This window comes from Adiantum capillus-veneris, chromosome 15 (genome assembly GCF_014529385.1).
Source record: "Adiantum capillus-veneris isolate H3 chromosome 15, ASM1452938v2, whole genome shotgun sequence".
Taxonomy (NCBI): Eukaryota; Viridiplantae; Streptophyta; class Polypodiopsida; order Polypodiales; family Pteridaceae; genus Adiantum; species Adiantum capillus-veneris.
The window spans coordinates 71,105,666-71,132,242 of record NC_140945.1 but is presented as its reverse complement, the minus strand read 5'-3'; the positions used below and the strand labels follow the sequence as shown (position 1 = coordinate 71,132,242).

Here is a 26,577-nt window from a genome sequence, read left to right as displayed (position 1 = left end):
GGATGCATTACTGTCTGGACAGACATTCAATGATCATCCTTGATACGTGTGTTTTCTACCATAGGTTCAAGGATTTGATGGGCTTGCTGATTAAGAGAGCTATTTTTGGTAAGGTTATTGGACACATTTCTGTGATTGAGTTCCAAAAGAGAGGCCTTACTCATGCTCACATTCTATTGATACTTGCATCTAAGCATAAGCCAGCAGAGACATTGCATTATGATAAGATTGTGTGTGCGGAGCTCCTTGATAAGGTAATGTTTCCACGGTTTTATGATGTTATCAGTCGGTGTAATGTGCATGGCCCATGTGGAAACTTGAATAAAAATGCTCCATGTATGAAAGAGGGAAAGTGCAGGTTTAAATATCCTCGAAGCTTCAGTGCATCGACTACTGGGATGGATACCCAACGTACATGAGGAGGGATGATGGAAATTACACTGTTCATAATAAAGTGCAAATGAGTAATAAATGGATTGTTCCATACAATCCATTTTTGTTAATAAGGTACAATGCACATATCAATGTGGAGGTTTGCTCCACCATATCCGCTATGAAATATCTCTACAAGTATGTGTATAAGGGACATGACAAGGCCACTATTGTTCTACAAGATAGTGAAGGGCTTCTAAATGAAGTTACAAACTATCTTAATGCTTGATATGTATCAGCATCTGAGGCTATCTGGCATATATTTTGGTTTCACATGCATCAACAGAAACCTGATATACAACGGGTCCAAGTTCACTTGCCTCATCAAAATCAAGTCATCTTCAACGACAGAGCGACTGTACAGAGTGTGGTGGAGAGAGAGGTCAGAAAAATGACAACGCTCACTGAGTGGTTTGTTGCAAATCAAAAATATCCAGAGGCCAACGATTTGTTGTACATAGACTTCCCAACAAAGTGGGTTTGGAATCCATCAAGTAGAACATGGACTCAAAGACAGATTGGTGACATGATTGGAAGAATGTACCACATTGTTCCCAATGCTGGAGATTTATACTATTTGCGTATGTTACTCAACATGTGCAAAGGATGTAAGTCTTTTGAGGATATTAGAACCTTCAACGGACAAGTATATGACACATTTAAAGAAGCATGTAATGCACGAGGATTATTGCAAGTTGATGATGAATGGTTTCTTTGTTTGGAAGAAGCTTCTTTTCAACAAACAGGGCAACAATTGCACCTACTGTTTGTAGCCATTCTGGTTTTTTGTGATCCGATATATCCTGGTGCATTGTGGAATTGCTTCTATAAGGAGCTTTCTGAGGACCATGTATATCATATGAGGGTTCGCACAAATGATGCGAATATCTCTGAACACATGGCACAAAACCAAACTTTGTCAAACTTAGAGACAATGCTTCAACACTATGGAAAGAGGCTCTCGGATTATTCTGGAATGGCCCAGGTGGATCACGCATTGCAAATTATGAGTGAGCATGGAGTGCTTGCTGAAGAGTTCATGTATAACAGAGAGGAACAAAGAGTATTGTCTGCTCGAATGGAATCATCTTTCAATGTTGGACAAAGGAAGCTTACCATCAGGTTTTACAAGCAGCTGCCATGAGCAGAGGGACTGTTTTTCTCTTGGAAGGGCCAGGTGGAATGGGAAAGAATTATCTCTATAATGCATTGCTCTCTTGGATACGTGGAGAGTCCAAAGTTTCTTTGGCATGTGCATCATCCGGGATTGCAGCACAACTTCTCGACAACGGAAGGACTGCACACTCTAGATTCAAAATCCCTATTGATATAACTTATGAGTCCACATGTAACATTAAAGTAAACAGCCATCTTGTTGAGCTGTTGCGAATGAGTTCACTGATCATATGGGATGAATCCCCCATGGCTCATAGACACGCTTTTGAGGCTCTTGATAAGACACTAAGAGATGTCATGCAAAATAACATGTTGTTTGGTGGAAAGGTTCTTCTCCTTGGTGGTGATTTCAGACATATATTACCTGTTGTGCGTAAAGGAGGAAGAGCAGACATTGTTAATGCATCTTTGTGCCACTCATACATTTGGCAAAGTACAGAAATCATGCATCTAACACAGAATATGCGAGTGGTCAATTGTTTCAGTAATGTTATTGAAAGAGAGTTTGTGAAATGGACACTTGATATTGGTAATGGCGATGTTTGTGATGGGGACATACTTGATAATGTGGATTTCCCGGCCTGCATGATGCTACCACAAAATAATTTGCAAGCATTGATTGCTTGCAAATATGGAGAGCTTGAAACACTCTCTTGCCATGCAACCTTTTTCAAGGATAGAGCAATTTTGGCTCCATGGAACAAGGAGGTGGATGCTATAAACAATTTGGGCTTGCAGCAATTTCCTAGTACTTATAAGGAATATGTCAGTGCAGACTTAGTGTGTGAATCAAATTGTGATAGCATTTTATTCACAAGTGAGTTTGTAAATAGTTTAGATCTTGGGGGAGGTTTTCCACCGCATGTTTTACAATTGAAACAGAATGCTCCAGTTATGTTGCTTCGTAATTTGGATCCAAGAAGTGGTCTTTGTAATGGGACACGCTTGATTTGTAAGCAATTGCACAGCAAAGTGATTGAAGCAGAAATCATTACAAGGTCACATGCAGGAAATGCAGTGTTCATTCCAAGGATTGATTTTCTCATGGGATCTAGAGGTCTCCCTTTTGATTTGAAATGCTGCCAATTTCCCCTACGTTGTGCTTTTGGCATGACAATCAACAAGGCACAAGGCCAAACATTGGGAGTTCTTGGATTGTATCTCCCAACACCTATTTTCACCCATGGTCAATTATATGTGGCATGTCTCGCGTGAGATCCTCTTCTTCCATCAAGGTTGTGGTTGGTGATAGTCACTTAACAAGCGTTAGTAGACATGGAGATCAAAGAACATACACTTCTAACATTGTCTACAAAGAGGTGTTGTAGTTGACCTTATGAAGTTAAGTGCATTGATAACAACAATCCATTGCCCCACGCCACCCCCTTGCCATGTTTCATCCAATTAAAAAGCAGGGTGACTCTCGCAAGAAGCGATAGAGCGACTATTTCTTTGTTATTTATAAGCTTAATATCTTCTTATGAATTATAGATGAAACATGGTGTAACCTCAAGCAAGGTATATTCGCTGAGAAACAAAGGACTAAGATTTATTAGTGCTGCTAGATTTATGATTCATGTGCTTTTTTATGAATTTCTAATCCTTTATATGTAGGAATGAAGATGGATCCTAACGCCTCTGTGACTTACACACTAGGAAGAAGACCTCGACACATCCGAGGTAAAATATTTTATATGTGTGTTTGTGACATTTTGATACTTTAAAGAATTTAAATCTCACAGTCAACAATTATGTATTAGATCCACCATTATGGAGAGGTCCATCAATCACAGCCATGCAGGTGATTCATCTACTCGAGGACTTGGATGTAGCAAGGTAACAATGTTGATGTTGATATAGTAAAGTAATAGCTTTTGTGTATCAAAATATCTATCTATATTAATAGCTTTTTGTTTGGCTATAGATTACAATATTACCCAGAATTCTTGATGGTGGGTATATATCATGCTTCATATGATCCGAGCTTGTTGTGCTACATTCAAGTTGCTATTCAAAGAGGATTCATAGCATGTGTCACCATTGCAGAGTTAAGCAAAACCCGTCCAATCAATGCTATGTTTTCTCAGAATCTTAGTCTCGGTGCTTGGTTTCTACGTGTTTTTGTGTTAGGATCTCTTCCTCCAGTGATTGGTAGATATGTTTTACATCGTGGACCATGGGTGGTTCGATACCGCAGTAGGGCATGTCGTAGGCTACACTTTTGAGCGTAGAAATCTTAAGAAGTCTCTACGCATGTTATATTTTTTGACATGAGAAATATCACTTACTCTATATGTTAGTGCAAAGTTAGTTTGAAAATATGTTGTGAAGACTTTTGTTTACGTTGCTACATAAAGGTTTTCATGTGAACTTGCAAAGATTCAAATGTTGTCTTCTCAAATGCTTATTCTTCTTAAATTAAATATTCCATCTTGTAAATTTCCAGCACATACAGTACCTCTCTCTCTCTCTCTCTCTCTCTCTCTCTCTCAGAGAGAGAGAGAGAGAGAGAGAGAGAGAGAGAGAGGGAGAATCCACCCAGTATGTAGACAAAGGAAAATTATCGAAAAACACCAAGGTTTAGTGTAATCCCACCTACAAATTTTGAGATTTACCTCTAAATTTTAAATTTGAAGTAGGACTAATGAAGGAGGGCCCTATAGCCCTGATGATTGCAAGAGAGAGAGAGAGAGAGAGAGAGAGAGAGGGGGGGGGGGGGGGCACTAGAAGAGGGCATCTATACTAGATTTCAACTCCTTCGGCGGTGTAGACTTCAACACTAGAGAGAGAGAGAGAGAGAGAGAGAGAGAGAGAGACAGAGAGAGAGAGACCTTTCAGGAAGTGGAGGTTTTTTATTATAAGAGTGCTTAGCTCTATAGAATAAAGAACATAAGCAATGTTATTTTAAATCACAAGGTCTACATGACAAGCTTTAGAGCAATAAGTTCATCTTTTATCATTGGCTCTCTTGTCCATTTGGCACAAGCTTTGCCATTAAAGATGGTGGCAACTTCTCTCTATGCTTTGGAGGCACAGAAATCTTCTCCAATGAGGAGATTTTTGCAATAGAATTTAATGGTATCTCCTCCAATTCATCACAATATGCCAAGTATAGAGCCTTTAAAGAGTTCAATTTGCCTAAACTGTCAGGTAAGTGCTTCAATTGTTTACAGTTGGATAGATTCAAAACCTTCAAGGACCTCAGATTCCCAAAAGCAACTGGCAAATCTTGTAGCTTCTCATTATGTGCCATGTTTAGGTATTCCAAGGCCATTAAATTTGCCACACGTTGCCACATGCCTTCCATCTTTTTGTTTTGTGAGACATCAAGATTTTGAAGTGATTGTAGGTCGAAAAATGTGCGCGGTAGCCTTTTTAAGGTGTAGCAATGAGATAATTTTAGAGATCTTAAAGATTTGAGATCACCAATAGCATCTGGGAGCTTTTGCAGTTGAGAGCAATTTGACAAAAATAGAGCTTCTAGAGAAGTTAGCCGGGATATAGTATCAGGAAGCTCTCTTAAGACCGTGCACCCGCTTAGGTCTAGTGTTCTTAACAGGCTCAAGTGGCTTATTGAGGAAGGCAATTTAACAAGAGAGTAACAATTTGAAAGATCAAGATAGATGAGGGACTTTAGGATAGGGAACAAAGAGACTTTAGAATGTGCTTTATGAGCTTTCTGGTGTTAGCACATTCTTGACTGACGGTAAGAAATGTAAGGTTTTGTGAAATTGCCTTAGGTTGTGAATGTTTTCTATAAATGTAAACTAGTAAAATAAGAAAAATAAGTAGAATAAATATGTTTATAATTGATGGGGAGTGGATTAAAAAGTAATATTTAGAACTAGGATTGTGGAAGGAAGTGTTAGAATGAGGTGTTTATTGGGTTGATTTTTCTCATAATACCGCGAAAATGGTTGTAGAAATGATGAATGGAGGCCGCACTTTTTAAAATCTATAAACCTTAGCTCGTGCATGACAGAGAGTTCTTTGAGATCGATATTTCTATCATAGCAAGAAATGCCCCTTACTTGGTCTCTGACCTATTTTTCCACAATAAAGTAGATCAGTATTTATTTATTTACATTTTTGCATATATGTTAAAGAATGTATATTCTATATAGATGCATGAAACTCAAACTAAGGGCCTTTTGTTGGGGTGTATGATGTATGATTATCAGATCTTTTACTTTTTCATCAAATTACTTCTATAATAAATGTATAAATGAAAAATTCAATTAGTATAGTTCTATTGGTTGAATCATTGGCTTTCATAACCATGGCAAATATGTGACTATGGCAAAGATGGCTAAACAAAAGGCACTCAGGTATTTGTGTGACTATGCATGAGGCTTAATTATTTAAGAAGAAATTGATCATCATCACTCATGCAATTTGCTTTAAGAATCTAGACACAGTTTGTATACCCCTCCTTCGAAAATTAACATCAGAGTACTCTATCTCTCGTCTGTATCTGCCCAAAGAAAAATCGTTTTTGTAACCAAACACAAATTCTTTTTATAGGTTTTCTAATTTTGATAAATTCAGCTAATTTTCACTAATTTTGCATTGTATTTTTCAACATTTTGGCATAAATTTCCCTTTTCCTCTTCATGTCACCCAGATTTTTGGACTTCAAAGCGGCACAATTGTAGGCTGAGGCACACTATGCCCAACCTTGTGATCTAGCAATTTTTTGTTGTGTAGGCAAGTGAGATCTATGCCTTAAAAATTCTAGAACAGGCAATTGCCACAAAAGCTTCTAAGGCTTTGATGATATAGAAAACACAATGGTAGTGGCATATTTCTAGTTTTGTACTGTATTATGGGTAGATTATTATAATGAAGGGGAAAAATAAATAAAATTGGCTTACCCCAGTAGGTGATGCATTTTTCAAGTATACTTGCTGCTTTTGAGAAGCGAGCCTTATTGCAAGAGCTTCCATAAGGGGATGGACCTTCACCGATGGATTTCCTCCATCACAAGTGACCAGTGATTTTTCTCGAAGGCGATCCAATAGGCTTTCCCCAATCTCATACTCCATGGCAATGCTTGCCTTCTTCCATTCCTTGCCATTCCAAAACATTGCAACATCCACAAAGGCTTGCTATTTTGTGTGACACAAGCCCAAATTTGCAAAAAAAGTGTACACAGTGAGAACATTTATACCTGGCCCACCCTCGCCCCCCAACTTTAGCTCAATTCAGCAAAAGCATAGCAGTTTTAAAATTTTTTGGTCCAGCCCAAAAGTACAAAAGAAAACTACAAAGCAAATAGGTTAAGAATTAACATTGTTGTCAGAGCTTTATTTCTCTTCGAATATGCCTCAACGCATTGACCCATCCCTCTGGGAGCTTTGCGCCCATTGAACTGAATTTTTTGTATATGCTAGATGCCCCTATGCAAAGAATATACCCGGGTGTGCATGTATTATCTTGAGTTACTTCAAATAAAGCTCAGATGAGCATTTTACAAACAAAAGAATATGCCTCAACGTATGAGGAGACTCATAACCAACCAGCATTCTTAGTCTATAGAGCTATCAAATGGCCAAAGAACCTACTCAGTGGCATATAAATTTTTTACTTCGTTAGCATAGATTCAGATTCAAAATAACTGGAAGCAAGTTCATCCACATGGTCGGGGATTTTTAAGGGCAACGAAGTGCAGGCTCCCAACATCCAGGGAGAGGAGGAACCAACTGAGGGACATAGAGGCCACAAGGGCAAGCCAAAGCCACTAGTATGGGTTCACAAACAAGAGCTGCCATACTCAAGGACGGGGCGACACTAGGAGACGACCTGGTGCTCATACACAGAGAGGTTTCCATGGGACTGTATCAAATCTCTCGCAATCGGGATCAAAGGGCGTTGCAATGAAAAACTATCACAGCTATGTTAATGTTCAAAGCCCTCGTAGGTGGCTATGACCTCGTCTATCTCCCTTGTCCTCTCAGCTTGCTACTTTTATGTGGTTGAGTTGGGTGCCCAAAAGGGCCATTGAAGGGTTTTTCCTACCCAATCAACATAGCAAGGCACAAGCAATTAGGAGGTGAAGGTAGCAATCTCAACAAGAACCATAATCAACCGAGCAATGTTAGACCCTCTCCACTACTCTTTGCAATCAATAGTCTCTAAACCACATGTGTGTCTGCTTGAGAGCTAATTTTCAAAGTTAAAGAAGAGTATCAACTAAGGTGGGTACCAAAGCACAAAGTAACATATACATAAATTTAGTTAGCATGGATGACAATAATAAAAAGAGTAGAATATATATTATAACTTTGATTTTGCACATGAAGGTGCTACTGATGATGCCCCAGTGTTTATGAACTATCTTGTTACTAGGTTGCAACAAGCTATGGACAACCCTACCTTGCAAGCCAAAGTTACCCAACAACTTTATGCTTATGGGATTTCCTTACCTCTCCAAGAAGAGAGAGAACTTAGGAAGACTCTTGTTGAGACTTCCAAACCTGTAGCCACTCCAACACTGAGTCTAAAGTCCACCCAGTCTCGTCCCTGCCACAAAGGGGAAAAGAGAAGTCAACCACTGAGTCCAAGGCCTCTATCCCCCTAGCTGCAAGGAACAAAACATGAACCCTGAAGCAGGCTGCCTCAAGGTCTAATGAGGAGTCGCCAAGAAACCGTGTAAAGTCGTAGGTAAACAAGTCCCATCGACGCCGAATGTCGAAGCTCGTCAGACCACGAGGGACTGCTGCAAAGGGAGACGTCTGTACCAGAAGAGGGGGTCGCAAGAATGACTGTCCCTCTCTCGCCAAGCGACTCGTAGCAAAAGCACTGCCAAGAGATCTCCTAGCAGTCGAGGATCGCCCTGGCCTCTGGGTCCACTGTGGGACTAGAGCGGGAGGGGGGGGCGAGGGGGATCGGCAAAGGTAGAAGGGCGAGGTGGAGAGGCGGGAAGGAGCAGGAGGCGGGGCTGAAGAGGAGGGGGGGAACTTCGGGGGAAGGGGGGCTGTCGAGGATGAGGCTAAGGTGGAGGCTGGAGCAGGGACCTCGTCCTGCTGAAGAGGGTCAAATCGGTTCCCCATGGGAACCCACTCCTGTTGGGTAGGCGCCTGAGGACCACTCTGAGTGCCAGGCTGTCGTTGTGGCCCCTGCCGTCGTCGACCACGAACCTACTGCCATCCCTCCTTCACTTGAGCCCCAGGCTCGAAGGGTGGCTCTGCCTGTGTGCTCTGTGTCTCTGCCTGCTGTGCTGCTAGCCAGCCTTTGAAGGCTGGGGTTGGGCCTGTGGTGTAGGTCAGGGCCTCCTCCGTGGACAGGCTTTCGCAAGATGGCCTATCTATCGACAAGTAAAGCACTGATTCGGGAAGCCCGAATACTCCACGCTCTGTCTAAACCAACCCCCACTCACCCGAGGAAGTAGAATGGCCTTCAGGAGAGTGTGGGTGTCCCTAACCACAACACGAACGGAGGGAATGCCGGCCGCCTTGGCAGCTACTGAGGCTGCCGTGCGAGGTGTCTCCAGAACAGTCCCAATCGCTGAGCCTATCCTGGACAAAAGTGATAGGTACTCCCTCCTCAAACCAGGAAAGCAGACGGAGATGGGAAGATCTGCCTCCTCTACCAGAACATCTGAAGCTGGGTCAAAACCATGTCTCCACTGTCGGAAGTGGGCTCGAACTGCTCGGATGGTCAGGGGACTCATGTCAGAAAGTGATGACGTGGCGGACAGCAAAAACCCTAAATTCTGCCAGAAACCCTAAAATTCCTGCAAACCCTAATTTCTGCTAGAAACCCTAATTTTCAGAAATCGCGGAGGCTGAAAAAAAAAATTTGATGAGCGACGCGAATTTTGCTTTTTTTGTATAAAAAAAAGAGAAAAGACTCTCTGAGAGAGAGAGAGAACTAATGCTTTTTATTTTAAAAGCTTTTGGGGTTCTGCTTTTGGGCATTCCTTGTATCTTTAAATAAGTGCTGAGGGCTTCACTTCTTAGGGCATCTGGACGCAGAGTCTGAGAGTGAAACCCTAACCACTCTCTTATACTTTGATCTAATTAATATAAAAAGAAATATCAAAAGGGGCGCCAGTCTTTGGGGCCAATATCTCTAGGCACGGAACTCCGCCGGGCCATTGTACATCTATTGTGATCTGTGACTTGTTTTGAAGTGTTTATTTGGTGCTGTCGTGGTTGATTCTTGACTTGGAGTGTCCAAGTCTGTTACAACTCATCGCGATGACCTTGGACGCCATCTGGGAGGTCTCGAACCCTATCCTGATAGTAGCCGCGTCCGAGGAACTGAACGTCCAAGATCTTGCCCACCTCTGCGAGAAGTGTCACAAAGTGATGAAGTGGCTACCGGCAGCAGAAACCCTAATTTCTGCCAGAAACCCTAAAAATCCTGCAAACCCTAATTTTCAGAAAACCCTAATTTCTGGAAACCCTAACCCTAATTGCTGGCTGAAACCCTAAGTGGCTGAAAACCCTAAATTTTGGTGCCAGTGCCACGTGGCAACAGTGTACGGAAGATCCCGGAAATTGCGGAGGCTGACAAAGCAATGAGCGATGCATCCTGGCCGCTTTTTGGCTACGCAAGAAGTTGGAGAGAGAGAAAGGGTTGATTTTGCTTTATTTTACTGGCTCTCATTGAGAGAGAGAGAAACTACTCTTGATTTCAAGCTTTTGGGGCTCTGCTTTTGGACATCCCTTGTAACATTTAAATACGCGGATTAAGGCTCACTTCTCAGAGCATCTGGACGCAGAGTCTGAGAGTGAAACCCTAACCGCTCTTTGTACTTTGACATTGATTTAATACATTAAGAAATACCGAAAGGGACGCTAGTCTTTGGGGCCAATATCTCTAGACACGAAACTCCGTCGGGCCAGTGCCAAACAATCTATTGTGATCTGTGAATTGTTTTGAAGTGGTTATTTGGTGCTGTCGCGATTGATTCTTGACTTGGAGTGTCCAAGTCTGTTACAATGGTATCAGAGCACGGCCGATTTCTCTTCTACGGGAAATCCGATCCCCAATTTTTTTTCCGCAGCACCTATGGCTTCACGCAAGGATCAATCAACTCCCCTGCATCTGGAGATACGGGCAGGGATCACAGCGAAGATTCTGGCAGAGAGTATGGCCCGCCTCGGCCTACTCAGGCGGAGCAAAGAGAGATGAAGCATCGTCAATTGATCGGCGATGCAACAAAGATGATGCTCAGTTTTGCGCAGGATCCGAAATTGACAAAATATATGAGCGAGACTTCTTTTCAGGAAGTGCATGCGCAGTGGCAGAAAACCACTACACCACCCCTGAAACCCGCTCTCAAGAAAACTTCTGATCACAAACAGTATTCAGAGAAGGAATTACAAGAGGTGGTTGATGCACGGATTGCTCAGCTTTTTGAGGTGCAAAAGAAAGCCAAAAAGCACGGCAAAAAGCAGAAGAAAAGCACTGACTTCCCGGGATATTTGGGTCGTCAGTTGACTTTTGACAAGGCAAAGAAACAGAAGAAGCGTGTTCGATTTGAAGGAGTACCCAGTTCTTCTTCTCTTCTTCTTCTGACAGTTCTTCTAGCTCTTCAGATTCTAGCGAAGAAGACAGAAAAGGTAAAAGCGAAGCAAGAAACAAAGCTTCGGAAAGGGCAAGAAAAAGGCAAAGAAAGCTAAATCTCGCCCAGAGACTGACAGTTCTATTGAGGACTCGTCTACAGACAGCTCAGATTCTGATGACGGAAACTTTTATGCAAACAAGAAGAATTTTTACAAAGCCGACCAGTATGACTTTCTCGAAGATAAAAGCAAGAAAGTCCGAGAGTTTAAGGAAGGTGGCCACTCGATCAAGTTTGATACTTTTCAGGATACTCAGATGCTTCGAAAGCTTTGTCTTTTATACAGCAGTTTGACATCGCTTTCACGGGAGGACGCTATTCAGAGCACTCCAAGATTCGGAGAGCTACCTCTTACTTTAAGGGGAATGCTCTTACTTGGTGGTCCACGCTTCTTTTAAACAAGACTGCGCCAGTTAAATGGCTGAAATTTAAAAAGCTTTTTATTTCTTCTTGGTTGACGCAAGAATATGAACGAGATATACGAGCTGCTCTTCGGATGACCAAGAAAGATACTATCAATGCTTATTGTGGGAGATTCTGGAGCTCTTTCCTACCCGCCTCTTCATTCAAGAAGATGTCGTTCAGAGTACAGATTGAGCAGTTCACCTTGGGTCTACCTACAAAGATCCGAGATCACTGCTTGGAGTAGAAGTCAGCTTCTATTCAGGAGTTGATCAGTCATGCGAAGCGGGGCTTTGCCATTCACTTTGGCAGTCTAACTTACCCCACATATGAGAACATGACACAACGAGCCGAACAGACTTCTGGGAATGAAAGTAGAAAGAAAAAGAGCAACCGAGAGAAAAAGGATGCACGACCCAAGCTTACTCCTCAGGAGCGAGCTCGATTCATCAAGGAAGGGAAGTGCTTTGGATGCGGGGAACATGGACACATCTCCGCGAAGTGCCCTAAAAAGGCACAGAAAGAACAGAATGATAAAGACGACGACGGGCCTGAGAGTTCGACAACAGCTAAGGAACGTGGCAGGAAAGGCAGATAGAAAAGCAGAACGGGTACCGCATGGCGTGGGACCTGCACCGAATCAAATGACTGAAAGTACAAACTTTGCCGCTTTTGGGGCAAAGTGAAGAATCAGGAAGCTCTTTTGAAGGAGCCAAGGCCAACTTCTTTTCACTTGGAATTGGCGGCTCGATTTGGAATTACGCCCGATAGACTGACGCCACAGGCGGAGGTAGTTCGACTGGCACCCGAATGGGATGTTGCCATTACACCGAGCATTGGCAAACTTCGTTTGCAACGACAGGGGTGTTCAGGGCACGCGAGTGACGTTCTACTCAGGATCCCTTGGTACCACAAGAATTACGCCGTGGTTGACTACCCGATCGAGAAAGCGACTTTGATAAATGAAGGGCTCAGAGATTGCACTTGATGAACTTCAGTTTCTTTACTCATTCTTCTAGGAGAGAACTGAACGATGGATAAAGGTTGAATATGTTTTGACCTGATTAAAAGAACGCCAAGATTTTTCTCCACACTCATGCCGATTGCTTTTCAGAGGGCCTGAAAATCAGACCATTGACCTGATACCTGGAAGCACACCACCGAACCGGCCCCATTACCGTGTGAGCCGAGCACAGGATAAAGAGATTATGAACCAAGTGAAAGACCTCTTGGAAAAGGGTCTTGTCCAGCCTAGTACTTCACCGTATTGCTCTCCAGTGTTGTTGGTTTTGAAGAAAGACGGATCTTGGAGGCTGTGCATCGATTATAGAGCTCTCAACAAAATCACCATCAAGAAAAAATTTCCAATTCCTAGGATCGATGATATACTCGACAGGTTACAGGGATCCTCGTGCTTTAGCAGGATTGACTTGAAGAGTGGACATCATCAGATCCGAATCGCGCCAGAAGACGTCTATAAGACAACCTTTCGGACGACTTTTGGGTTATTTGAGTTTTTGGTGATGCCTTTTGGCTTAACCAATGCTCCTGCGACATTTAACCGGATGATGGACAGGATTTTTCGAGAGTACAGGATATTTGTTGACACTTTCTTTGATGATATCATTGTTATCTCCAAGAATGAGGTAGAACACAGAGATCATCTGCTTCAGAGATACACTTTTTGGGACACTTTGTCTCAGTAGCAGGAGTGCAAATGGATTCGGCCAAGATAGAGACTATACGTGATTGGCCCGAATTGAAGAATGTCATGAAGTTGGAAGCTTCTTGGGACTGTGTTCGTACTACAGGCGGTTCATACGAAAGTTTGCAGATGTTGCTTCCCCTTTGCATATCTTGATACAGAAAGGAGTCCCTTTCTCGTGGGGATCCACAGAGGTGACTGCCTTTCAGACATTGAACAAGAAATTGACTACAGGACCAGATTTGACTTTGTCGGACTTGCATAAGTCATTTGAAGTATATTGTGATGCTTGTGGTCGTAGTCTGGGTGAGGTCTTGATGCAAGAAGGCCATGCCATTGCTTACGAGAGCCGGTTGTTCTTTAGGCCGGAGATGACAGCACAGATATATGAGAAAGAGCTTTTGGCGGTTATCCATGCTCTTACTCAGTGGCGGCATTACCTACTTGGAGTGGATTTTACTGTCTTTACCGACCATCAGAGTTTGCGCTACGTCTTGTCACAGAAGCAGTTTTCGGAAAAGCAGATGCGGTGGGCGAACATCTTGTCACAGTTTCACTTCCAGATTGTCCATGTGCAGGGACACAAGAATGTGGTGGTAAATGCTTTGTCTCGGAAGCCGTTGGTTTCGGCTATTTCCGCGATACATCATAGGAGCTTCGAGGATATGGTCGATCAGTATGCCACAGATACAGATTTTGCAGATATTTTCACACAGATGCGGGATGGGGAGACAGTAGCAGGATACTCCCTTCGGGAAGGCTACTTGATGAGAAAAATCATGTTGTGCGTTACACAGCCGTTGAGGGAAAAGGTTATGACTGAATGCCACTGTCCACCTTTTACGGGTCACCGCGGCATTGCTACCACCATGAAAGGGGTAGAGAGATACTTCTTTTGGCCGAGACTCAAAAAGGATGTGGAAGAGTTTGTGCGCAGTATGCCAGAAGGTCAAGTTTGACAGGCATAAGACACATGGATTGTTACAGCCTTTACCCATACCCACCCACCCCTGGGAAAGTATTGCAATGGATTTCATTTTTGATCTCCCGAGAACATAGAATGATCATGATGATTTTCCGATTACATGGCACGTCTGAGACGATTGTCTTAGACAGAGGACCAAGATTTATGAGTTTGTTTTGGAAGGCAATTTGGGAGAACATTGGCACGCGGTTGCAATTCTCGTCATCATTCCACTTGCAGACTGATGGGCAATCAGAGATTGCAAATTCAGTGGTTTTTAGATTTATTGAAGTCTTGACTCAATGGGAAAAGAACTTACCTTTGGTGGAATTTGCCTACAATAACACGATACACTCTTCGACGGGGAAGACACCATTTGAGATTGTGGAAAGTGCTGCGAAGGTTCCATCCTTCCGGAGCACGAAAGATTAGATATTTGAAGCGGATGAATATTCGCGAGATTTGGATACGGTCTTTTGCCAAGGTTCGCGAGAGTTTGTAGGAGTCTCAAGAACGACAGAAGAAGGCGATCCGTTGAAGAAGGCAACGGATCGCCATCGTCGCGACTTGAAATTGAAGGAGGATGATTAGGTGCTCTTACGTTTTGAGAAGGCACGCCTAAGAAAGAAAAAGGGAAAGGAGAGGCTTTTTCCAAAGCTTAGTATGCAATACTACAGACCTTTCCAGATTACTGAAAAGAAAAATGATATCTCCTTCCAATTGAAACTGCCAGATACTTGGAGGATTCACAATGCATTGCATGTGAGTCTCTTGAAACCTTTTAGGGGTGATGTGCCTGATGATGGGGAGCCTGATGAGCAACCCGAAGTGGAAGAAAACGAGGAGACCCTTGTTCCTGAACAGCTTTTGACACATAGGGATACGAAGAAAGGTGAAGTTCAAAGGCGGTTCTTGGTTAAGTTCAAGAACTATCCTGCATTTGATGCGAAGTGGATGGAGGAGGAGGACCTAGCAGATACTCCTCGGATTGTGAAACTTTACCTCGATGCTTTAGTCTATTCCAAACGGAACCCAAATTTCAGCTTGGCCGGAGATCTGGTGCAGTGGGATGCACAAGAGGGGAGTCACTCCGCTCCTTTGTCAACAGATGCCTTGATTTTGATACTAAAGTCACTGATGTCTCTTTGAGCTTCAAGGATACTGAGAGTTGACAGTATTCTGTTGGATGACTTTATGAAATGGAATTCCTGATTATGATACTGATTTGTTCTTGACTTCTCTTAAGTGCAGGAACTGATAGACGAAATGACTGCAGCATTTTGGTCTGATTGATCTCAAATAGACATGGTTGCAATAGGGGTTAGTCAATCGGACATCGATGAGGTCCCGATTGGACCTAGATGTGATTGCTAGCTACATTGCCGGTAAATCATGCTCTAAGATCCGAATGAATGTTGAATGTCATGTGATGTCCTGTGATGTCTGGTGATGTCCTATGATGTCGTGTAATGTGACTATCGATTTGGTACATGTGCTAGATGTGTGTTCCTAGTACGTAGGTACTAACAGTCAGTGTCTGCTAAGACGGTTTATGGCTTTTGTCGGTTTTGCAGGCGTAATCGCGGTCGATTACAATGCTTTCAAGAGGGGGGTATCTCACAAGTGATGACGTGGCTACCGGCAGCAGAAACTCTAATTTCTGCCAAAAACCCTAATTTTCAAAAAACCCTAATTTCTGGAAACCCTAACCCTAACTGCTGGCTGAAACCCTAAGTGGCTGAAAACCCTAAATTTTGGTGCCAGTGCCACGTGGCAGCAGTGTACGGAAGATCCCGGAAATTGCAGAGGCTGACAAAGCAATGAGCGATGCATCCTGGCCGCTTTTTGGCTACGCAAGAAGTTGGAGAAAGAGAAAGGGTTGATTTTGCTTTATTTTACTGGCTCTCATTGAGAGAGAGAGAAACTGCTCTTGATTTCAAGCTTTTGGGGCTCTCCTTTTGGGCATCCCTTGTAACATTTAAATACGCAGATTAAGGCTCACTTCTCAGAGCATCTGGACGCAGAGTCTGAGAGTGAAACCCTAACCGCTCTTTGTACTTTGACATTGATTTAATACATTAAGAAATACCGAAAGGGATGCTAGTCTTTGGGGCCAATATCTCTAGGCACGAAACTCCGCCGAGCCAGTGCCAAACAATCTATTGTGATCTGTGAATTGTTTTGAAGTGGTTATTTGGTGCTGTCGCGATTGATTCTTGACTTGGAGTGTCCAAGTCTGTTACAAGAAGGCGGGCATGGAGAAGATCACGCAGCTCTCCTCTGTTGGGTCTAGTGCCGAGAATCTTGCCGATGACGGAGGTCACCTGCAGGCGTTCCACCTCTGCGGCTAGGCTCGCTTGCTCTGTCGGTGAAAGAGCAAGTCGAATGGTGGGCTCAGCGGGGTCGGGCGAGGGGACTTCAGTGGAGTCCCTCTGTGGCGAAGCTTGAGCCTCCATTTGTGTTTGCTGCTACGGAGAAGAGGCAAAGAGATGAAGACGCAGGGGGAAGCTCCCGCTGGACCAAACACACCAAGGTAATTGGCGAGGCTCAACAAGCAAGATAGGCTAAAAAACTGAAGATCCAGGCGGACGGTGCAAAGGGCAATAGGCTGCGGACAAGCAGGCGGGCGGGCAAAAGGATGGCGGAAGCACAGGGCAAAGGTGGGGGTGGTTGGGCGGGCAGGCTGAGCGGGTGCGGGGGGGGGGGGGGGGGGGGGGGGGGGGGGGGGGGGAGGAGATGGGCAACGGGGAGGGACAGAGGGCTGGGTTGAGCGAAACGGGGGCAGCCAGGGGCCTGCACGCAGGGGGCAGAGCAGGGGGTACGCGAGCGCTTTTTGGGGGGGGGGGGGGGGGGGGGGGGGGGGGGGGCAACGATAGCGAGGAGGCGAGGAGGGAGTAGCGAAGGCGAGGGGGAGGGTCCGGGCAGCAGCAGCGAGTTCATTTGTTTGCTCTGTTATTCGTTGTCTTCAGTATTTTCACAGAGAAACTATTACATCGGCCGACTAAGGGAGCCACCTTGAGAGCGTACGTCACCTGCGTAAACGAACTAAGATTGGCTTAGGGTTGCCACCAAGGAGAGAGCTTTGCCACAACACACCCCTTGCCCACCAAGCCGACTTCGGAGACGGATCCCATTGAACTAGACCTTGCCAATATCAATTTTTCATGGACATTCTCCTTAGCAAACTCACAATGGTGGTCGTAGGGCCCAATACCTTAACAATTTGGCTTATGAGGTCCAGTTTTTGGCCCTGTAAACCCACTTCCTTAGTGATGAGCTCCGGCTTGTCTTGCACCTCCACCAAAGGACACTCTGTCTCTTTGCTACTCCACCAGGGTTCGTGGCCTCTATGCTAATCGACTATGACTTATCCTTAACCTCATCAACAGGACCCTTTGTCTCTTTGCTTAGATTGGCATCCTCTGCATGTAGATTGTAATCTGAAGGAGGATTTGTCTCTTTGGCCACCCGTCTCCATGTCGTCTTGATCATCAGGTTGCTTGTAGCTACTGCATCGGGACAGTTCCTAGCATAATGTCCAATTCTCTGACACTTGTAATAGGCATTGGAGAACGAGGCAAAAGACAGCTTTTGACGATAGGCACCAAAGTCTCTCATGTTGAGATCCAAGTATTTGGGTACGAGGTTGCTCATGTCCCAACATATACATATTTTAAGATCCAAGCCCAGTCAGACCGGATGCAACTTGAGAAAACTATACTAACTCAATTCTAATGCAAGTAATGAAACACTTTAGAAAAGATTTCCTACATTATAAAATTCATATTGTATAATTAAGATGTGTGATACTATGTTCCCCTCCTCTCTCTCAATTCTACCTTTGTCTACTTACTCCTATTCACTTTCATCCCCTCCCTCCACCTCTACTCCTACTTAGTATGTCATTTCTAATGCAGCTAACGAGGCACTCTAGTTTGATACAAAACCATATGAAAGCGACAATAGTGCAGAACCTCAACAAGCCACTGGAGGCCACCAAACCAAAAAAACTAGACCATAGGGAGGCCGAGTATTGCCACCAATCCCCGAAGTCCTACCACGAGCCAAAAATTTGCCGAGTTGCAAGCTGGGCATGTGCACACATGCATGTCAATGTGTGTGTATGCGCGCATGCATGCATATACAGAACTTAAGAAATACAATGGGTGCATACATGTACACATACATACACACTCACAATCTCAGAAATATAATGGGTGTACAAAGTATTCAAGTATGCAAGTTAAGATGGCTTACCAAGATTTCTTCCTCTTGGCCTATGCTGTTTAGTAGTTGCTCAAAGATGTCTTTACAAGGGGTATCTTGAAGTGTTCCACGTAGCTGGGTTTTGATCTTTTCTTTGTTTGTACGATTTTCCTTGATTGAGAAATAAGTACCACATTTGACAAGCGCAAGAGGAAGGCCACCACAGAGATCCACAATTTCATCGGCAAAAGTATTTTGAGCCTCATAGTCAGCCAATAGACTTCCTTTTGCTTCAGCCTTCACACAAAAGAGATCTTTCGCATGACCCTTTTGCAAAGGTGAAAGCGTATGTAACCTAACCCAAAAAAACTCTTTTTTAAAAACTTGGAAAATCTATAAAGCGGAAGAAGTAGTTGTGGTTTCTCTGTCAAGCAGAAAACTTGTAATCCTTTGACACTCAAGGCTCGGTCTGAGCTTGAGGTTGGTGTAGATTTTTGATGTTCTTAATACTATCCACTCACAATTGTGAGTCTTGCAAAAAAAAAAAAACTTGAAAATTTTATAAATGAGAATTTTTAAAGGTCTCAAACTACATTTTACACTACATTTTTTGTAAATATTGTACCTTCAAATTTAAAATTTAGAGGTAAATCTCAAATTTTGATTTTTTATTTTTTTTTGCACTGTGGACCTAGTGAGTTAGATACATAAGGTATGTACTTTATTTTCACAAGTTATTTTTTTTTCTCAAGGCCTCGAGGGTGAAAAGCTATTAAGACATAAAATGGAGCTTTGAATTTATGAGCTTCATGCTTCTACAACTCATTTTGATCTACAAGATAGTTTAAAGCCTTACAAGAATTCCGTTTCGGGGTTGGAGCAAGCAAATTTAGAAAGATCCTCGATGATGCATTGATTTTGTGAGGAGACTATAAAGTTGCTAGAAAGACCAAGAAGGCCTTGTAAATCAAGGGGAAACAAGTCACTCCAAAACTCTACAGTAGGAATCCCATCTAAAATGAAGCACACTTCTATACTCTTTATAATGCAGCTTAAAATTTTCAAGGAAGGAGAGGGCGTCCACGTGTCACTCCGTGGTTCATTTCAAAAAACACCTTACAAAACATCTAATCTAAAATGCAAAAGTAAAAGGTAAGATTGTAAGAAATGACAGCCTTTTCAAAATGTAAGAAGTGGCAAGCCTTTTCAAATGTGAAGTCAAGAGACTTTCTATTCCACATAAAATAAATGTTGTGACGCACATAACAAAAAGGGGATAACTTTAGTGGAGGTTTTGTTACTTAATGCAAATTTACTTTTTGAAGATATAAAAAAAAACAATTTTAATGATTTTTTTTTGTTTAATAGAAATGTAATTTTTGAAGATATATTTGGTTTTATCTTTTCAAGAGGCTTTTTTCAAGATCAATATTGATATGTTTTAGAAAATTTTGGAACTATGTATTTCTTTGAAGAGCTTGAGAAAAAGAAAAAAGCTCGCCTAACGTTGACTTGGGGTTGTTTCGCTTTGAGGACATGCATGACATGCAAATGCAAGGATCGTTATCCACATTATTGACCATTAGAGAGAGAGAGAGAGAGAGAGAGAGAGAGAGAGAGAGAGAGACCATCACATTGCACGTGTGCATACACATGTACATTTATGAGGGGGGGAGAGAGAAAGAAAGATTTTACCGTTGAGCTCACGCACTTTTCAAATTTTCAAGATATTATTTTTTGGCATCAGTGTATGTTTTAAAGGATAGCTAAAGCTTTCCCTCATTGAAAATGGATTAAATGCCCGACAAAGACCAACCCTCACATTAACACCCCAAATGGATAGAGAGATTTCCCAGTTGATGGAGCTTTTACCAATTCTTTGATATTTTTTTCTTTTCATTTTTAAGAGTTAACATGTGGGCCATGCTTAAAAATATATAAATTCCTTAAATTTTGGCAGTCAAGGGTGCCAATCTAAAATCAACGAGAGAGAACACCCCAAATGGGTAGAGAGATTTTTCAGTTGATCGACCTTTTACCAATTCTTGGATATTTTGTTCTTTTTATTTTTAAGAGTCAACATGTGGGCCATGCTTAAAAATCTATAAATTCCTTAAATTTTGGCAAGCAAGGGTGCCGATCTAAAATCAACGAGAGAGAGAGAGAGAGAGAGAGAGAGAGAGAGAGAGAGAGAGAGAGAGAGAGAGAGAGAGAGGGGGGGGGGGGGGGACAATTGTTAAGTGCCGTATTTAATGTGTTGAAATGCAAAGTCCAACAAATGACACAAGAGGAGAGAGGAAGACAGAACAAAATGCTCGCGTGTAGGAACAATCTAAAGTGACTTTAAAAGTTACAAGACAAACCTTCAACAAAAGTGAATATCTATGGGGAGGAGGAGGAGGAGGAAAGAAAGAGAGAGAGAGAGAGAGAGAGAGAGAGAGAGAGAGAGAGAGATAAACAAGAAGAAAATTTTCCATGCCATCGGAACAATCCCAAAAGATATATCTCACAACATGGGTAAGAATAAAGTTATTTTTGTTTCATCTTCTCTCTCTCTCTCTCTCTCTCTCTCTCTCTCTCTCTCTCTCTCTCTCTCACACACACACACACACACGTCTTGATAAAAGAAGAATTTGAAATGTTGTAAGAACATCCAATGAGATCTCAAAGACCTATCTGATGGTAGAGAGAGAGAGAAAGAGAGAGAGAGAGAGAGGCAGACCAATCATAGCCATCTATATTTTTCTTTTCAAAAAAATGAGAAAAAGGAGTTCGCTTCTCCTTTTTAAATGTCCACCAAGGATAGCCACTTCAACTAGAGGGTTTTGGGGAGGGGGGACGAGGGGAGCATAGAAACTTAGGGGAGCATAGAAACTTTGAATGTGTGTATTGGAACAATAGCAAGATACCTCTCTATGACAAATGTGACAAATCTTTCCTTCAAGCATATATGCGTGCGTGCGTGCACGCGTGCGCACGCACGCACTATGTGTAAATATAGACATAATTGGAACATATCATCATGTCTCAAAACCTATATGACAAATCTTTGCTTCAAGCATGCATATATATATATGTGTGTGTGTGTGTGTGTGTGTGTGTGTGTGTGGAGATATATATATATATATACATACATCCATACATATGTAGAAGGATAGAAGCAAAAAAGAGAGTGGAGCAGAGATATTGAATCCAATTGCGTTCCTGTCATTGAAACCAATCCTAAAACTCACTCCATTTATAAAGAAAAGTTTTATTATTACATTGAAATCTCTTAGATTTCATCTCTTCACACCATGCTAACTTATCTAATCTCTATAATCAAGCTTGGTAGCATTACTAGATCAAGGTAGACCAAATGAAGGAATCTCTCTCTCTCTCTCTCTCTCTCTCTCTCTCTAAGTATATATACACACACACACACACACACCCCAATAGAATTAGAGCACTTCTAAGAATTTGAACAAGGGCCATCACCTCATGAAAAATAATGTTTATGAGAAGCTTCTAATCTTGGTATCAAAAGAATGCTTTGCAGCATCTATTAAGAGGTCGTGTCATGCATCACTTTTATAAATGCGATAGACTATATGTGTACGAAGAGAGTATTGACACTGTTCCACTTGGAAGAGAAGATAACCCTATGAGAATAGAGGCATTGTTTCCTTGGCCGCAGCAACGCGCGGGTCACATACTAGTTCTTATTTAGTCGCAAGGGGACCCAATTTGAAATGGGATTTTCAGAGATTTCATGTAGTAGGTGATACAACCTTTGGAAAAGAAAAGAAGAGGCGAATCAAGACAGATGCTTTTGAGGAGGCGATTTCAGTCTGGCGGGGAGAGAGAGAGAGAGAGAGAGAGAGAGAGAGAGAGAGAGAGAGAGAGCGCATGCACTTCCAGTCTACGGCATCATCTCTTGGGGAGGAGAGAGTATATGGATGCAGCATGTGGAGCCGATGATCATATCGAAGCAGCCCTTTGGAGCAGGTAAGCCAGGCGCTGAAGTGGTTACGGGAGTAGCAGTAGGGTATTTGTTGTATTGGTGAAGGTTCGAAACTGAAAAACCCTTTTGTAAGGGTAGGGAAGCATTCACTTGAGAGGAGCGAAGGAATCTGAGACAGCATCGCAGCAGTAATAAATAAAATAAAGGATGAGCAAGTGGACCCAAAGGGTGGTACTATGTTCTTTTTCATGGGTATCGATGAAAAGCAAAAGGCGAAGCGTACTGGGTGGTGGTGGGGAGTGAAACAGGTGTCAACTGCAGCAGCGTCGAGGGGGGTGCTTGGAAAGTGTGCGAGCCTATGCTGCCTCAACTCTCTGCTACCATGTGTCATGCACACCTAGAGCATGATGGTAGGCAATTGGGGACTCGAGAGGGAGCAACAAAACATCTATACTATATATGAAGCAGCTTAAAATTTTCAAGGAAGGAGAGACCCTCCATGTGTCACTTTCTGCTTCATTTCAAAGAGAACATTTAAAAAACATTCAATTGAAAATGCAAAAGTGAAGGATGGTAGAAAATGAAAAGACTCGAGGGAGTCTTGGCAGTGGAAAGTCAAAAAGACCTTAGTACTCTATCTTAATTTATAATGTAAATCCATTTCACTCCAGCCCTCACTTTCACTTTTATTTTTGAAAATTATTTGAAAGGTAGCTTTCCTTTACATTTTGAAGGCCATAAAAAAAAATTCTCCATGTGTTGCTCAATAAATTTCCCTTCGGAGGTTTGCACAAACTTTTTATGTCATAAATGATCTTTGAACTCAATGCTCGAAGTTCAAAAGCTAAATGCATGTATTCGTGTGTGTGTGTGTGTGTGTGTGTGTGTGTGTGTGTGTGTGTGTGTGAGAGAGAGAGAGAGAGAGAGAGAGAGACCCATTCTCTCGATGTGTGTGAATATAAGAGACAAAATCGACGTGCCATTCCCTAAGGTGTTGGTGCATTGCACGAAGGCTTTTCACATTTGCATTGCATTAATGAAGTACATTGAGCTCGACAATTCAGCGGTAGGAGTCCAGCAATTTGTTATGGATGTCCTCTGTGTGTGTGTGTGTGTGTGTGTGTGTGTGTGTGTGTGTGTGTGTGTGTGTGTGAGAGAGAGAGAGAGAGAGAGAGAATGCATGTGTAAGTGAGTGAGAGAGAGAGCACCATTCACTACAGCCTGTGTGTGTGTGTGTGTGTGTGTGTGTGTGTGTGTGTGTGTGTGTGTGTGTGTGTGTGTGTGAGAGAGAGAGAGAGAGAGAGAGAGAACACTAGCTCTCCTTGGCTAGAGAGAGAGAGAGGGTGAGAGGAATCTCACACCGTCACTAGAGAGAGAAGGGAAGGAGAATAAGCATTGGTTTTACAATCAACAATCGACAAAGTGACAATCGACAAAATCCAAAATCGAGAATCAATAATAAAAAATCGACATGAACATCTATGAAATTAAGAATTGACAAAATTCAGAGTTGATGCAATTTGGAAAGTTCAATCCGACAAATCCAAGGCAAAAGATGTGCAAGCCCAAGGTAGGAGTAGACCTCAATAAACAGAAAATGTAGGTGACGAAAGAGAACTCTGACAATTCTTAGCTATATTTGAAGGTTTTTACGCTAGATTTCTTTGAGCTTTGTCACTGCTCTCTCCTTTGGATTGACTTAAAATTCAAAGGTGAATCTTAAAATTTGTAAGTGGGATTGCACTGAATCTAGGTTTTCTCAAGCGTTTAAAGACCAATTAGATTTTTTGAGGCAAATCTAGGCGAATCTCAAAATTTGTAAGTGGGATTGCACTAAATCTAGGTTTTCTCGAGCATTTAAAAGCATATTCAAATTTTTTAGGCAAATCTCAAATTTTGTAAGGAGGGTTCCACTAAATCGAGTTGAGGCATAGTGCTTTCTCCTATAAACTTAGAAAATTTTCATATGAGAGATTTTAGGGGCACCTTGATTATATTTGAAGGCTTTTACACTCAATTTCTCTATACTTTGTAGGTTTCCTCACCTTTAAATGCTACAAGTGAGAGTACACTAAATTGAGGATTTTTCAAGCATTTGTCTATACCATACTTTTAAAAAAAAATTTAGAGGCAAATTTACTATATTTGAAGGTTTTTTCACTAAACTTCTCTGCACTTTGTAGATTCTCTAAGCATTAATTTATGTTCTTTAAAAAAGCTCTTAAGGGCTTGATTTGAATTAACTAAAAAAGAATACATGCAGACCTTGGCATATTTTTGCACATGGGTCTCCAGTTAATACAATATATGCACATTGTGACCCAAAACATACACGAACATTTTTGCAAGTAAATTATATTTCTATTAATACCCTTTCTTCTTCTTTTCTCCGCTTCCTCCTGCTTGATAAAAGCCATTCGCAATTAGAGATAAATTTCAAAAATTATAGATGGGATTATACTATACCTAAGTTTTTTCCTCTAATCATTGTGGATGTCCTAACATTCAAATTAAATATGACAAGTGTGTCGCCCTTCATATGGAGAGAGAGAGAGAGAGAGACCCTTTTCTTGGTACCCAATCCACTCTTTTTCTTTGTTTGCCTTGGTCTCCCTCCCTCGCCCCCCCTCCCCCCTTCCAAGCCCTTTCCTTATGTCACATAGCAAGGGCCTCCAAGGTGCATTTGATATAGTTGAGAAAATTTGTAGGTGGGATTATAGTAAACCTATGTTTTTCTTCAGTACACAAAAGAATTTTTTGCTATTATTCAGTAGTCCATTATCTATACTCTTTATAATGGAGTTTGAAAAATTAAAGGAAGGAGAGGGCCTCCATGCATTGTTTTTTGGTTGATTTGCATGGCCTATTGGATCAACACCAAAATTGAGTTGTTGAGTCCCTGTTGGGTCGTCGTCCTTACTATAGACACATTAAAGAGTCATTGAAAATTGGGTGTAGTTCAGATTCTATGCGATTCCATCCTTTTTTAATAACCTGCAATAGCTAAAGTTTTTGACCTATCAGCCTGTGTATGTGTGTGTGTGTGTGTGTGTGTGTGTGTGTGTGTGTGTGTGAGAGAGAGAGAGAGAGAGAGAGAGAAAAGAGAGAGACGTAGACTGTGCAAATCACCTTTTTTTGACAATGTGCAGATTGTAGTTGTCAAAATTGTGTGTGTGTGTGTGCGTGTGTGCGCACGTGTGTGTGTGTGTGTGTGTGTGTGTGTGTGTGTGAGAGAGAGAGAGAGAGAGAGAGAGAGAGAGAGAGAGCCCTACCATTAGCAAGTAGACAGAGAAAGAGAAAGAGTGCATCGGGATTAAGACCAAGACCTTGATCATGATAGCTACTAATGATCATGTAGAGGCGAACAGGGGGCAAGCATTGTCCATTGGTGGGGAGTGCTTGGTAGTAGAAGATGGGTGCTCAAGGAAATAGGTGTGCATGGGTGGGTTTGCTTGAAACACTAAGAGTTTGTTCTGGTAGCAAGAGAGTAAAGAGCTAATGGCTTAGGTGCGAGCAGTTGTAGCCACAACTTGGACAGATTGTGTGTGTGTGTGTGTGTGTGTGTGTGTGTGTGTGTGAGAGAGAGAGAGAGAGAGAGAGAGAGAGATGTAGGAACGCATTCCATTGTCCAAACTTAGGGGACACATTCTTCTTCATGCTCTCTCTCACCTCCCCATCAGCAGTGACGATGACACTTCCTGTACATTAGAGCACTGTGGGGACTAGCGTGTTGAGAGATATTTATCTGCAGGTTATGATGGTAATGTAGACATTGAAGCAAAAAGTTAAAATGTTTCCTTTTCTTGCAATGGTGAATATAAAAAGACCTTAATTGGAGATGGAAGGATGAAAAGCATCTTAGCATTGTATGCATGTGGGCTTCTTCTATGGCTAGCAATGTTGTTTTAACTTCTAGGATCAATTTCCACTGACTACTTTAGCTTCACATATTTGGAGAAGCTATAGTTGTTTTACATCTATCCCAAGGTGTGTGTGTGAGAGAGAGAGAGAGAGTGAGTGAGAGAGTGAGAGTGAGAGAGAGAGAGAACATAATTTTAAACAACATAGGAACAATCCAAAAAGAGACATTGGTGTGTGTGTGTGTGTGTGTGTGTGTGTGTGTGTGTGTGAGAGAGAGAGAGAAGAGAAGAGAGAGAGAGAGAGAGGCATTGTTA

At 42.3% G+C, this 26,577-nt stretch overlaps 1 pseudogene; it reads right to left on the bottom strand.

Annotated features, from left to right (window-relative positions):
- Positions 1–4,564: 4,564 nt before the first annotated feature.
- The window catches only part of LOC147440867 (disease resistance protein ADR2-like), a 34,429-nt pseudogene continuing 12,416 nt past the window's right edge, over positions 4,565–26,577 (bottom strand).